At 42.2% G+C, this 16,432-nt stretch overlaps 1 protein-coding gene across 1 annotated transcript in view; it reads right to left on the reverse strand.

Moving 5' to 3' along the window:
- LOC138359661 (uncharacterized) overlaps window positions 1–16,432 on the reverse strand; it is a 136,421-nt gene that overhangs the window by 85,310 nt on the left and 34,679 nt on the right. The gene's annotated exons all lie outside the window — the stretch shown is intronic.

Below are 16,432 nucleotides of genomic sequence, written 5' to 3' on the forward strand. Positions count from 1 at the left end.
CATAACAATAGCGTACAGAGAGGAAAATGTTTTCACCCAAGTGGTCCCAATATTAATGACTAATTCATTCAGGTTGGTCAAAAATTGGTCAACAGTCACCATAACATTGTTCAATTTACAATGAACACAACTTTTGAAATTTCGAACAATGATATATGAGCGAACAACAGAGAGGCAAGTTTTGAAATATTACGTATCTCCATTATCTTCGTTAACCGGATCGGCCGGTTCAGAGTTAAATATCGTTATTTGAAACCGAACAAACCGATTAAATGTTGCGTTCGAACCTTTCAACGTGTGTGCATTGATGTTTTCGTTCGAACATGCCTTTTTTGTGTGCAAAAATATGTATATAGGCTAACAACCCAATTTAAGGTTAATTTAATAGTTATCTTGACTAACTTGACAGATAACTTAAGCTAATATATTAGTTAACGTAACAGCCTAACCTAAGGCTAATATATCAGGTAATTTAACCACCTAACTTCAGTTAACAACTTAACCTAACAAGCTAATTTAAGCTAACAACCTGACCTAAATAGTTTACTTACATACTAATTTACGTTAATGTTTGTATAAATAAAGTTCAAAGTTATGTGATATAACGTCATGTTTACAACATTTTCTTACAAGTTATCAAGTTATCCTGATAACTTGTTCAGATAAACCTGCGAAGGTTTAACGAGGTGATTAAGGCCATCTCAACTAAACTGGTTAAGTTCTCCACAAAAAAAACTGTATAAACATATACAAAAAACACACAATACATAAGGTGAAAAAAAACAAACATTAAACGTAAAAAAACCATATAAACGAAAAAACGCATCAATGTAAACAAGAAATTTAAAATACACAATAAGAATGAAAAAAAGGAATTTCGATACAAGAAATATATATATATATATATATATATATATATATATATATATATATATATATATATATATATATATATATATATATATATATATATATATATATGTCGTACCTAGTAGCCAGAACGCACTTCTCAGCCTACTATTCAAGGCCCGATTTGCCTAATAAGCCAAGTTTTACTGAATTAATATATTTTCTAATATAATATATTTTTTTTCTTATGAAATGATAAAGCTGCCCATTTCATTATGTATGAGGTCAACTTTTTTTTATTGGAGTTAAAATTAACGTAGATATATGACAGAACCTAACCAACCCTACCTAACCTAACCTAACCTATCTTTATAGGTTAGGTTAGGTTAGGTAGCCGGAAAAGTTAGGTTAGGTTAGGTTAGGTAGGTTAGGTAGTCGAAAAACAATTAATTCATGAAAACTTGGCTTATTAGGCAAATCGGGCCTTGCATAGTAGGCTGAGAAGTGCGTTCTGGCTACTAGGTACGACATATATATATATATATATATATATATATATATATATATATATATATATATATATATATATATATATATATATATATATATATACTGGGGGTAAATGTACATTGTAAATATTTTACATAAACTCGAGATTTATTCCATATAGAGAAGGAAATTCCTGTTTCAATTTTCTTCCGTGCTCTGACACTGTCATATCTTAATCACGTGTTTATTTTTCGTGATTTACACTCATAAACTTGAGAGAATGATTGCAAAGGCTTCAAGATGGCGGAGATTAATGACCCCAGGTGTGACCTGGCAGGTGCTGGAGCCTAATTAGTGGCTGGTTTTTGAGCATTTACAGGTGCCATTAAGGGGAAGATCTTCACATAGCTGTTTCTTATAGGGTTATGTATAAAGTCTCTCTCTCTCTCTCTCTCTCTCTCTCTCTCTCTCTCTCTCTCTCTCTCTCTCTCTCTCTCTCTCTCTGTCCAGCCTTCACAGGTATTGCTACCGTGTGCAATATACCATAGAGAGGGGATGGGGGGGGGGGAGGTGACAAAGACAAAATAAAATATACATTTTTTAAAAAAAATTCAAACTTTGCCAAAATTTTGGAGTGGGCGAGGGAAAAAAATATACCTGAATCATTGCGGAAAAATGTTGCTCCAGGCTGTTAAATTTTTTGATAATATATTGGTAAGGTTTTTTGAGCAATTACAAAACACACTGACATAATACGTCGCATTTTTTCACGGAATCGACGAATTCGTTAAAAATGCGAAGTGTTTGGCAAAAAATGAAAGCACCGTAAAGTTGACGTTTTCTATGCACTGGCCTTGGCGATAGGTTGGGTGGGTTGCTTGGGTTGGTAGGTTTCTGGTCTTGTATTAAGGACCCAATATATATATAACCAACCAAGACTCTAAAAGCCTGTAACAGCCAAGAGCGAGGACTTACGGGGCTATTCATGCCCGTGCCACCTCTTGGGTGGCTTAATCTTCAGCAGTCATAAAAACATTACCAGACATGAAGCAGTCAGTGACTTCATCAAGAGAAGATTGGCTACTCATGCACAGTACACAGTACAGATTGGCTACTCATGCACAGTACACAGTACAGATTGGCTACTCGTGCACAGTACACAGTACAGATTGGCTACTCCGGCACATAGGGGGGGGGTTACTTCAGTAGTACAGACCCCTCAAAGAGCCGCCAGTACCCTGTTCCAGCGCCTCAGTGTGGCGATCCAGAGAGGGAACGCTTGCTGTATCTTAGACATGCGCCCCAACTCTGAATACCTAGATGAAATCTTTGATTGGTATATGTTTGTGTTTTTCTATAAACTGTAACACAGTTTATTTTATTCTATATTATATAATTTATTATTTTTTATAATCTATATAATTCACAATAATTTTTGATTCTATAAAAGGAAGGTTTATCTTGAGATTACCTTATCTTGAGATAATTAGGTATTAGGAATACCTAATTGTTTATCTGTTTGGTTGTGGTTAGTCTCGGGCAGTTCTCCCAGGAGTTAACACCCATGCCGGTGTTTAAGTCGGATGGGCCCCTATTGCGTCAACCAATGACTCCTGATAGTTATGAAATGTGGGTTTGATTGTCCGTAGAGTGTTACACAAAAGATTTCTCGCCTGAATCATTGTTATTCGAACATATTTTGCCTACTGGAAGAGCGAGAGAGAGAGAGAGAGAGAGAGAGAGAGAGAGAGAGAGAGAGAGAGAGAGAGAGAGAGAGAGAGAGAGAGAGAGAGAGAGAGAGAGAGAGAGAGAGAGAGAGACCTGGACACCACCGGGTACCGCATCTAGGTATTTATATATTTTGGGGGAACGTTCTCATACCTGGAACCGTCTGTGGACCAGAATTTCATTTAGTCACTTGATTTGGTTTCTCAAACATCTATTTGTTGTGTGAGCGTGTTCCAAGACTCCATTCCGGTGAGGAGTGAATGATCGGTGATGAGTAAGTTCCTTGAGAAAGTGGTCCATTCTCTCTCTCTCTCTCTCTCTCTCTCTCTCTCTCTCTCTCTCTCTCTCTCTCTCTCTCTCTCTCTCTCTCTCTCTCTCTCTCTCTCTCTCTGTCTCTCTCTCTGTCTCTCTCTCTCTCTCTCTCTCTCTCTCTCTCTCTCTCTCTCTCTCTCTCTCTCTCTCTCTCTCTCTCTCTCTCTCTCTCTCTCTCTCTCTCTGTTATGTTTATGAGCCTTCATTCTTATTCTTAACAGCCTTGTTTACTGCTGTTCTATCACACTACCACTATCACCACCACTGGTCATCACTACCACTATCATTACCACTACACTTCATTACCACCATCACTACCACAATTAGCGGGGTTACCAAAACCTGCTCAAATATAAAAATGATGAAAAACTGACGAAAAATCTTGATATTGACTGAAAACAGTTGCAAAAGCATTGCAAATGATTGAAAACTATTGCAGACGACTAAAACCGATCCAAAACTGCATAATAAAAAACACAAAATAAAATTAAAATTGCACGAAATGACTCAAATAGGTTTGTACGTCATGGTTGGGAGGATAGCAAACTCGCCTGCGTAAGTCAGGAGACCCCGGTTCGACTCCCGTTTGAGGTGGTGAAACAATACTGGTTCAGCTGTGATGGTAATTTGGCCCTGATTGGCCACTCACGCCCCGGTGATCAGGAGGATAATAGGATTGGGCTTTCAAAAAATGACTTATTGAAGAAAACACCATTACGTGTACGCTGTCAATAGATATGTAATGGGATACGAAGATGGGTACAGGGAGATACATATAGATAGATACGGGGATATACAGATAAACAGATACTTGGGTACTAATATGTAGCGTACTCTAATGGGTGCTAATATGTAGCGTACTCTAATGGGTACTAATACGTTGCGTACTCTAATGGATACTAATACATAGCGTACTGTAAAAGGTACTAATACATAGCGTACTCTAATGGGTATTAATACATAGCGTACTCTAATGGGTACTAATACATAGCGTACTCTAATGGGTACTAATACGTAGCGTACTCTAATGGGTACTAATACGTAGCATACTCTAATGGGTACTAATACATAGCGTACTCTAATAGGTACTAATACGCAGCATACTCTAATGGGTACTAATACATAGCATACTCTAATGGGTACTAATACATAGCGTACTCTAATGGGTACTAATACATAGCGTACTCTAATAGGTACTAATACACAGCATACTCTAATGGGTACTAATACATAGCATACTCTAATGGGTACTAATACATAGCATACTCTAATGGGTACTAAAACATAGCATACTCTAATAGGTACTAATACGCAGCATACTCTAATGGGTACTAATACGCAGCATACTCTAATGGGTACTAATACGTAGCATATTCTAATGGGTACTAATACGCAGCATACTGTAAAAGGTACTAATACATAGCATACTCTAATAGGTACTAATACGCAGCATACTCTAATGGGTACTAATACATAGCGAACACAGAAATACACACAGCTGGGGACAAAGAATGGTGTGGCGACAGACAAGCAAACCCAGACCCCACAAAGGGCGCCGTGATGAATCTGCGGAACTCATTTGCATATCACAAAATTGCATTAATGAACGGGAGAGATTTGCGTGGTGTCGCGGTCATAAATAATTATTTTGTTTACCTTGCTAGCAGAGGGCTTCTGAGTTATTGTTTGGCTCTCCAACACCACCCTACCACTCTAAGCTAGTACTCGCTGCCCTGTGTGTGTGTGTGTGTGTGTGTGTGTGTGTGTGTGTGTGTGTGTGTGTGTGTGTGTGTGTGTGTGTGTGTGTGTGTGTGTGTGTGTGTGTGTGAGTATGGCACTCCAACACCACCCTACCACTCTAAGCTAGTACTCGCTGCCCTGTGTGTGTGTGTGTGAGTGTGTGTGTGTGTGTGTATGGCACTCCAACACCACCCTACCACTCTAAGCTAGTACTCGCTGCCCTCTTTGTGTGTTTGTGTGTGTGTGTGTGTGTGTATGGCACTCCAACACCACCCTACCACTCTAAGCTAGTACTCGCTGCCCTCTTTGTGTGTTTGTGAGTGTGTGTGTGTGTGTATGGCACTCCAACACCACCCTACCACTCTAAGCTAGTACTCGCTGCCCTCTTTGTGTGTTTGTGTGAGTGTGTGTGTGTGTATGGCACTCCAACACCATCCTACCACTCTAAGCTAGTACTCGCTGCCCTCTTTGTGTGTTTGTGAGTGTGTGTGTGTGTGTGTGTGTGTGTGTGTGTGTGTGTGTGTGTGTGTGTGTGTGTGTGTGTGTGTGTGTGTGTGTGTGTGTGTGTGTGTCTGTGAGTGTGTGTGTGTGTGTACTCATCTAGTTGTGCTTGCAGGGGTTCAGCTCTGGATCTTTGGTCCCGCCTCTAAACCGTCAATCAACTGTGTGTGTGTGTGTGTGTGTGTGTGTGTGTGTGTGTGTGTGTGTGTGTGTGTGTGTGTGTATAGATGTACATATATATACACATATAAGTACATATAAGAACACGAGGGGCCCTGGACCACACCCTCACACCAACATCAAAACTCTCTGTGTGTTTATTGAGTCAATCAGTAGTTTGTAAAGTTATGTTTGTGTGTGTCGTGTTAGAGTCAGACTGTTGTGGTTGGTGGGAGAAGCAGGAGGAGGAGGGGGGGTAGGGGAGGAGGGGGGTAGGGGAGGAGAGGGGGATGGGAGAGATAGATACACAGAAGAAGAGAATAACACAGAGGAAAAAAAAGAGTGCAAGAGAAGTGGCGTGTGTGAATATGTGGGTTGTGTACTGGGAGCATCAGCAGCTGACCCTGGCTCTTCTACCGTGGCTCCTGATCTACCCTGGGTGCTGATCTACCCTGGCTCCTGATCTACCCTGGCTCCTCTACCCTGGCTCCTATACACCTACACGTGGTGGCCAAGGACACCATCAAGGCTCTCTCCCTACCCTTCACTATGCACTACAAACTTGTTACAGCATCATGCGTCCCCCCCCCCCCTGGCGTGATAAGTGCGTCGTGAAGTGCGTCGAGGAATGTAAGGCACGGGTCCCGCTCCTCCTCCTCCACCTTCAGGGGTAGTGATGGAGTGGAGGACGGAGTGTTATGTTAGCAGTGGTGATCACCAGGCAACATGCAGGTGTGGCTGTGTTGGTGCCACACACCTGCAGGCACACACACACACACACACACACACACACCAATATAAACCCCATAAAATGAAGCACTCTTAGAACTCATGAAGACTCCAAGACGAGTCTTGCAATGTGGTATACGAATGCGGATGGAACTATAAATAAAGCCGTGGAATTAAAAGAGAGAGTTAGAGAAAAAATCCGATAGTATTGTAGTAGTGGAAACGAAGATAAACGATATGCTCTCAGATGCAATATTTCCAGCGGGAGATTCTTGGTATTAAGAAAGGAAACAGAGAGAGAGAGAGGTGGGGGGGGGAGGAGTTCCACTCTTAGTGCAAGATCATTGAAAGTTCTGCAACTTGTTAATACAACTTATAAATATGACACAAGAGAGAGAGGCTGAAGGGAATGCCAACTAGTCTTTAGAAACTTCAGAATTTTGCCACTAGATTAGTACCAGAATTGAGAGGTTCCAGCTATGAGGTCATGTCGTAACTCGCCTTCACAACCTTCAAGAATAAAAATTGAGATATGACCACGACATAGAAGATCCTGAGATAGTAGACAAAGTGGACAAGTGGAAGTAGAACAATGAGACATCACTGTAAACTGGTCACGTAGTTGAATAGTAGAAATATATGAACGTTCTCATCGTTAGCGATGATAGAGAGGTGATTAGCGCGCCAGGTATAAACGGACAAGAGGCGGGGGATTAAGAGCTAGAGCTCAACCCCCCCCTCCCCCACGTAGTCACTGGTAGGTAAGGACCTTCCTACACGGCCCAAATGTTACGACGCGTCACAGTGACCGCAGCTACGACAGTGTGCAACGAACAATATCACTTGCCACGTGATTTCAATCACAGTTAGGCGATAATTACAGTTTCATGCTTGCTAATTAGCGAGGGTAATTATCGAGTTTTGAAAGGTGGTAATTAGTGACTAAACTCTTCCAAACTTATATATTTTGTTTACTAATTTACACACATTTTGTGTATATATTTATGTAAATCTTTTGTATAGATTTATCTATATCTTTTGTATAGATTTATCTATATCTTTTGTATAGATTTATCTATATCTTTTGTATAGATTTATCTATATCTTTTGTATAGATTTATCTATATCTTTTGTATAGATTTATCTATATCTTTTGTATAGATTTATCTATATCTTTTGTATAGATTTATCTATATCTTTTGTATATATTTACCTATATCTTTTGTATAGATTTATCTATATCTTTTGTATAGATTTATCTATATCTTTTGTATAGATTTATCTATATCTTTTGTATAGATTTATCTATATCTTTTGTATAGATTTATCTATATCTTTTGTATAGATTTATCTATATCTTTTGTATAGATTTTGTATAATCAATATACAAAATCTGATAGTTTCATCAGCTATAACAAATAATTATAACAAAGTGGAAGTTCCATTTAATTTCTTTATTATGCACCCCATACCCATGCCGTGGACGGTGGTGGGAAGGATAACAGACGCCATAATGGGTTCTGGAACTGAGCCCCATAGTTCGTTTAGCTAAGCAAGTAACAATCATTTGAAGCTAGTTACACAAACTAGCCTTAGATACTTGGCTAAGATTCCCGGCAGTTCACCATTATGAATGAAGTATTTACACAGTTCTTGAACTCCATTGATAGTGTTATCTCTGAATTCCACGATTTTTTTTTTAACGTGGAACAAACTCCGCCAACACAGCCACAGACATCACCACCACCAGAACGATGACATCTTGAGGTTATCTTGAGATGATTTCGGGGCTTTAGTGTCCTCGCGGCCCGGTCCTCGACCAGGCCTCCACCCCCAGGAAGCAGCCCGTAACAGCTGACTAACTCCCAGGTACCTATTTACTGCTAGGTAACAGGGGCATTCAGGGTGAAAGAAACTTTGCCCATTTGTTTCTGCCTCGTGCGGGAATCGAACCCGCGCCACAGAATTACGAGTCCTGCGCGCTATCCACCAGGCTACGAGGCCCCCTTGTAGCCTGGTGACATCTTTAAAGATGTCACCAGAACGTGACATCTTTAAGTCTGCGTCACAATGAACGATATGGAAGGAAATGCAGAATAGAACCAGTGAAGAGCAGAGGTGCCATAGGCACAATCAGAGAACGCTGTATAAACATCAGAAGTCCGCGGTTGTTCAACATCCTCCCAGCGACTATAAGAAATATTGCCGGAACAACCGTGGACATCTTCAAGAGGAAACTGGATCATTTCCTTCAAGGAGTGCCGGACCAACCGGGCTGTGGTGGGTATGTGGGTCTGCGGGCCGCTCCAAGCAACAGCCTGGTGGACCAAGCTCTCACAAGTCAAGCCTGGCCTCGGGCCGGGCTTGGGGAGTAGAAGAACTCCCAGAACCCCATCAACCAGGTAAACAGGAATGTGGTTTACCTGCTTGATGGGGTTCAAGCAGGTAAATCACGTTCTTGATTGAGGCCAGGTGTAAACACTGTATAAATTGTATTTATAAATATAATGTATTTGTATGTACAATGTATTTATACAATGTATTTACATTGTAGTACAATGTATTTATATAAATATAAATTGCACATTGTATTCATTACCGTCCACTGCTGAGGTCGGCTCAGCCATGAAGCGGGAACTGAGTTATTTGAAAGACTATCAAGACTGATTCAAGACTGAATAAGGACTCCAGTTGATTGACAGTTGAGAGGCGGGACCAAAGAGCCAAAGCTCAACCCCCGCAAGCACAATTAGGTGAGTACTAATTCAAGACTAATTCAAGACTGATTCAAGACTAATTAAAGACTGATTCAACACTAAATAAAGACTGATGCAAGACTAATCAAAGACTGATTCAAGACTGATTAAAAAATTGGAAAGGCTAAGAAGTACATTAAGCTATAAAGACGTAGAAACTCACTAATTACCCCCCCCCCCCCCGGAGACTGCCTCACCTTAGAACAGGTATATGCAAATTAGACGAAGCTGAATCATTAAATTAATTGAAAATTTATCTAGATAACGTAAAAAAAAGTTACTTTCCGTAACGTAAAACGTAAAAAAGTTACTTTTCGAAAACAAAAAAGTAATGAGCATTTTGCAGGCGATGAGTCACAATAACGTGGCTGAAGTATGTTGACCAGACCACACACTAGAAGGTGAAGGGACGACGACGTTTCGGTCCGTCCTGGACCATTCTCAAGTCGATTGTCTTGAGAATGAGCATTTTTTTTTTTTACACACAAAAAGGAAAATTGAGTGGTTATCTTGAAGAAGTAAATTGCCATTAATGGCAGTTAGCAGACTCAACGAGCCTTCTCTCTCCATTATTCACGACCGTCACAACTTTTCCCATTACCTCTATTTCTGTGCCCTTCTTCTCTTTGATCTGAGAGGGAGGGAGGTGGGAAGTGTCGGAACTGGTTGGGCAATTATGAGCAGGAAGTGCAAAGTCAGAAGGACTATGTTGAACTTAGCATGGGGAGATTAGTGCAAGGAGTTGGGATATGATGCCAAGGAGTTGGGATGTGAGGACAAGGAGTTGGGATGTGAGGACAAGGAGCTGGGATATGAGGCCAAGGAGCTGGGATATGAGGACAAGGAGCTGGGATGTGAGGTCAAGGAGCTGGGATGTGAGGACAAGGAGCTGGGATATGAGGACAAGGAGCTTGGATATGAGGCCAAGAAGCTGGGATATGAGGCCAAAGAGCTGTGATATAAGGCCAAGAAGCTAGGATATGAGACCAAGGAGCTGGGATATAAGGCCAAGAAGCTGGGATATGAGGCCAAGGAGCTAGGATATGAGGCCAAGAAGCTAGGATATGAGGCAAAGAGACTGAGATATGAAAACAGCGAAAACACAATGCCCAAACTCTTAAATCATCAGAAATCGGACGCCAACCCGGCAAGAAGCAAGGCCATCGGGTCGTATCACATCAGGATCCCACTATTATTTCCACCCAGTCACTCAAGAAACTTATAAACAAATCCGTCTTTGAATCCGGATTCCCACTGGACGAGTTCTTCAGCTTGGTGACGTCCATTGTCCCGCAATGCGAAAACACATGGAGACAAAGTCTTGTCTCGAAATCCATTGAACGCCATTTTGTTCATATATATATGATTTAGATATATAGAAAGAGCCATGCGAGATTATAATAGATATAAAGAAAATAATTATGATAATTATTAAAAGCTGATAGTGGAAACACTGGACAAATAAATAAATAATAAAATAATATTATTACTAATAATAATTGGTTCAAGATACATTGCGATAAATTCCTGGTACACTGATACGGTAAAAATGAGGACCTTAAACATAATACAGGGTACAAAACAGTCAAATTTGCTCATAGTAGGAAAGCAACATGTAAAGGATTTGGGAATAATGATGTCTGACGACCTAACGTTTAGGGAGCATAACCAAGCAAATATTGCGTCAGTTAGAAAAATGATCGGATGGATTGCGAGAACTTTCAAATCCAGAGATCCCATCACAATGGTTGTACTCTTCAAATCACTTGTGTTGTCCCGTCTCGAGTACTGCTCATTACTCACTTCCCCCTTCAGAGCAGGAGAAATTGCTGAAATAGAGGGAGTACAGAGAACATATACGGCATACATAGACGCGATAAAGCATCTAAATTATTGGGATCGTCTCAAAGCCCTCCAAATGTACTCACTAGAAAGAAGACGAGAGAGATACCAAATAATATACACATGGAAAATACTGGAGGGACAGGTCCCAAATCTACACAGTAAAATAACAACGTACTGGAGTGAACGATATGGAAGAAAATGCAGAATAGAATCAGTGAAAAGCTGAGGTGCCATAGGCACAATCAGAGAACACAGTATAAACATCAGAGGTCCGTCCGACAACAACGTCCTCCCAGCGAGCATAAGAAATATTGCCGGAACAACCGTGGACATCTTCAAGAGGAAACTAGATAGTTTCCTCCAAGGAGTGCCGGACCAACCGGGCTGTGGTGGGTATGTGGGCCTGCGGGCCGCTCCAAGCAACAGCCTGGTGGACCAAACTCTCACAAGTCAAGCCTGGCCTCGGGCCGGGCTTGGGGAGTAGAAGAACTCCCAGAACCCCATCAACCAGGTAACACCATCACAATAACCCACCTCAGTCGCCCACCACAATCACCCACCACAATCACCACCCACAATCACCCACCACAATCACCACCACAATCACCACCACAATCACCACCACAATCACCCACCACAATCACCACCACAATCACCCACCACAATCACCACCACAATCACCACCACAATCACCACCACAATCACCACCTCAGTCGCCCACCACAATCACCACCACAATCACCACCACAATCACCCACCACAATCACCACCACAATCACCCACCACAATCACCACCACAATCACAACCTCAGTCGCCCACCACAATCACCACCACAATCACCACCACAATCACCACCACAATCACCCACCACAATCACCACCACAATCACCACCTCAGTCGCCCACCACAATCACCACCACAATCACCCACCACAATCACCCACCACAATCACCACCACAATCACCACCACAATCACCCACCACAATCACCACCTCAGTCGCCCACCACAATCACCACCATAATCACCCACCACAATCACCACCCACACAAGGGACATAGACCTATAGCAACAAAGACCCAGAAAGAAGACAAAGAGGAGAGAAAACTTCCTCCTGACTGTTTACACTAAAGATAAAGTTTCTTTACACTTAAGATCAAGTTTTAATTGGAATCCGGCCGAGGAAACTTTCATTTGTTTCTTCATATTTCAAGTTTTTCAAGACAAAAAATCTTCAAAATTTCTTTTCTAAACTTTTTTTATAAGTTTGATTTCTGTCATATTGATACCGCATGAAGCCTCCAGCACACACCACACGCACACACACACACACACACACACACACACACACACACACACACACACACACACACACACACACACACACACACACACACACACACACACCCACACACACACACACACCCACACACACACACACACACCTGTTGTGTGATTATGAATAATGAACCAATTTGGTTTTAATGATCCCCTGTTATGGGCTTCTATACATCTCTCTCCTCTCCTCTCTTCTCCTCTCCTCTCTTCTCCTCTCCTCTCTCCTCTGTTCCCCTCCTCCTGCTCCGCCCCCCTCTCTCTCTCCCCTCCCACTTCTCTCTACAACTCCTTAAACACTCTTAAACACTCCTTAAACAGGTTCGAGAAACGGCTGTTAGCGTCCAGCACTAACAAGGTGCCACTAGGAGACTAAATGCCCTGGACAGGACGAAGGATAACTACCTCGTTGTAACGACCACAGAAAAACTGCTGGGAGTGGACACCAATCCTCCCTCCGGAGGCTTATATAAACAGGATGACATCAGCCGTGTTAACCAGGCATTTAGATCGCTGTACTCCACCTACGTGAGACCAATCTTAGACTATGCAGCCCCCATCATGGGTTGAGAGGTTTGCAACAAGGCTTCTAACAGAATTGCGAGTGTTAGGGCATGAAAAGAGACTGAAGGAACTGAACCTAATGACGCTACAATAGGGAGAAGGGAATTCTCAAAGGGGAAAGCGCCAAGCCATTACGACTATATACCACTTGGAAGGGGTCAGGATAAAGATTTGGGATGGGTCGGGGGGGGAAGGAAAAACCACTTGGACGGTCGGGGATTGAACGCCGACCTGCATGACGTGAGACCGCCATTGTATTACACTCAACCGGTGGGTAGAACAGCGTGATCCAGGAGCTAATGATCGGTCCTGACAAGCACCAGTAGGTGAGTACACACACACTTATAACGAGGACACACCCTCGGGGCGACCCGCACCCCGCCGGGTACAGGTGTCTCGCCAGGGAGGGGGGGGGGGGGGGGGGGAACACACCTGTCTCAGGTGAGGCTCAAATTTCTCAAAAGGAAACTTACATTTTCTTGGTAATTCTTCTGACGTCCTCGACGATTAGCACGCGAGGCTCCGTGCTTCCTAGCTGGCTTCTACACGCACCAAGTTGACTTCTACAAGCCACTTGTTTTGTAGATTATTTGTCATTAGATATAAACTATAGAGTTGAAGGTAAACTGTCGAGTTGGAGGTAAACTTTTTAATTACCGGTAAATTATTACGTGGAAGGTAAACTGTTGTGGAAGTTAAATTGTTAAGGGGAAGGTAAACTATTAGGTAAGGTAACGTGAAGATCTCCAGATAGGGAGAGTTTGGTGAGAGGAAAGGGGAGGTATAGGGTGAGAGAGAGAGAGAATGAGGGAAGAGGAGAGAGAAAGTGAGGGAAAGCACGAGTAAAGGAGGGAAAAGGGGAAAAAACAAAAGTAAACAAAAGAACTGTTGATACACAAAGGAAAAAAAGGTACGAAAGCGAGAAAGGAAAACTGAAGAGAATGGCGGAACACGAAGAGAGGAAGAGAGAAAGGAGAGTGTGTTTAAGGAGAAGAAGAAGAGAGAGAGAGAGAGAGAGAGAGAGAGAGAGAGAGAGAGAGAGAGAGAGAAAGAGAGAGAGAGAGAGAGAGTGAAAGGTAGTGAAAGTTGAAAGCCATTTGGATAGGTAAGGATGCCAAGGTTAGGAGATTTCAGGTGTGAAGAGAGCCAAAGGTGAGGGATGCTGGATCTGAAGATCCCCAATCTCCAACACGCTATAATTCTCTATCATGGTAATTCCAATCTACAGCATCATCCAACTTCGTCCTACATGTTTGGAGTCTTACGCGGAAGATGTTCTCTCTCGTCTCAGTTAAATTACCCGTAATTAGACATTTATTCTCAGTCTCATAAATACTCAATGTGCTCTCTCATATTTATAAATGCTGATACTCAGGTATTTAGTGCTGCCAATCATACTCTCAAATAGTCTTGTGTGTGTGTTGGTAGGGACTGCAGAATGGAGCTATTAGCTCTTGGGCCCCGCCTTCCTGTCTGCCGGTTGTCTAATGCAATGACTCCAGGCTTATTTCCCTATTATAACTATTATTAAAATGATGAATGGAGTTTGCTTCTACAACCTGCTCCATTAGTTCTTCTGGTGTGTGGTTTAGTCTTCATTCTCATTGTTATTTTAAATGTATTTATATCTGATTATTTTTAAATTTTAATTAAAATGAGACAAAAATATGCAATGACTCCAGGCCTATTTCCCTATTATAACTACTATTAAAATGATGAATGGAGTTTGCTTCTACAACCTGCTCCATTAGTTCTTCTGGTGTGTGGTTTAGTCTTCATTCTTATTGTTATTTTCAATGTATTTATAACTGATTATTTAAATTTTAATTAAAATGAGGCAAAAATAGAGGGTTCGTGCTGTATGATTGTACAGTTTACAGAGATGTAATCCCTCCATGTGTTTCCATGAGCCACTACTGATTTCTTGAATATTCACTTCCTCTTTTTCATAATCTAGTCGGTTATTCACTCTCTTTTCTTCTTATATGTAGGAATTTTGGTTGTTTCTTTGCTTTAGAAGCAAAATCATTGTCATAGTTTCTCAGGTTGAAGGTCCGTCATTCCTTCATGCTCAGTTGATCTCTGAGTGATTTAAGTCCTCCATGACTAGTAGGTGAGCTCTCATTCACCTAATGAGGGGGTTATCTTGAGGTTATCTTGAGATGATTTCGGGGCTTTAGTATCCCCGCGGCCCGGTCCTCGACCAGGCCTCCACCCCCAGGAAGCAGCCCGTGACAGCTGACTAACACCCAGGTACCTATTTTACTGCTAGGTAACAGGGGCATAGGGTGAAAGAAACTCTGTCCATTGTTTCTCGCCGGCGCCTGGAATCGAACCCAGGACCACAGGACCACAAGTACAGCGTGCTGTCCGTTCGGCCGACCGGGTGAACTTGCTTGCGGGGGTTGAGCTCTGGCTCTTTGGTCCCGTCATTGTGTGTGTGCTGCTGTTGCTGCTGCTCTCTGGTGATCATCTATTTATGGTCTGTTGATGTCATTGTATTCCTCTCTGGATCTTCTGTTGTTTGCTGGGGAGTAGTGACCAGGCCATCAATCTTTTCCCATCTGCTGTCACGGACCCGCTGATGGAGCCTGTGTATCCATTTGTGTGTGTGTGTGTGTGTATATGTGTGTGTATTCACCTAGTTGTGCTTGTGGGAGTTGAGCTCTGGCTCTTTGGTCCCGCCTCTCAACTGTAAATCAACTGGTGTACAAGTTCCTGAGCCTGCTAGGTTCCATTATATCTATATTTGAAACTGTGTATGGAGTCAGCCTCCACCACATCACTGCCTAATGTGTTCCATATGTTAACTACTCTGACACTGAAAAAGTTCCTTCTAACGTCCCTGTGGCTCATGTGGGTACTCAGTTTCCACCTGTGTCCCCTTGTTCGCGTACCGCCAGTGTTGAATAGTTTATCCTTGTCTGCCCTGTCAATTCTCCTGAGAATTTTGTGGGTTGTAATCATGTCTCCCCTTACTCTTCTGTCTTCCAGTGTCGTAAGGTGCATTTCCCGCAGCCTTTCCTCGTAACTCATGCCTCTTAGTTCTGGGACTAGTCTAGTGGCATACCTTTGGACTTTTTCCAGCTTTGCCTTGTGCTTGACAAGGTACGGGCTCCATGCTGGGGCCGCATACTCCAGGATTGGTCTTACATATGTGGTGTACAAGATTCTGAATGATTCCTTACACAGGTTCCTGAACGCTGTTCTGATGTTAGCCAGCCTCGCATATGGCGCAGACGTTATTCTTTTGATGTGAGCTTCAGGAGACAGGTTTGGTGTGATATCAATTCCTAGATCCTTCTCTTTGTCCGTTTCATGAAGGACTTCATCTCCCATTCGGTATCTTGTGTCTGGCCTCCTGTTTCCACCGCCTAGCTTCATTACTTTGTGTGTGTGTGTGCCTGTGTGTGTGTATTCATCTAG

This window comes from Procambarus clarkii, chromosome 92 (genome assembly GCF_040958095.1).
Source record: "Procambarus clarkii isolate CNS0578487 chromosome 92, FALCON_Pclarkii_2.0, whole genome shotgun sequence".
NCBI classification, from domain to species: domain Eukaryota; kingdom Metazoa; phylum Arthropoda; class Malacostraca; order Decapoda; family Cambaridae; genus Procambarus; species Procambarus clarkii.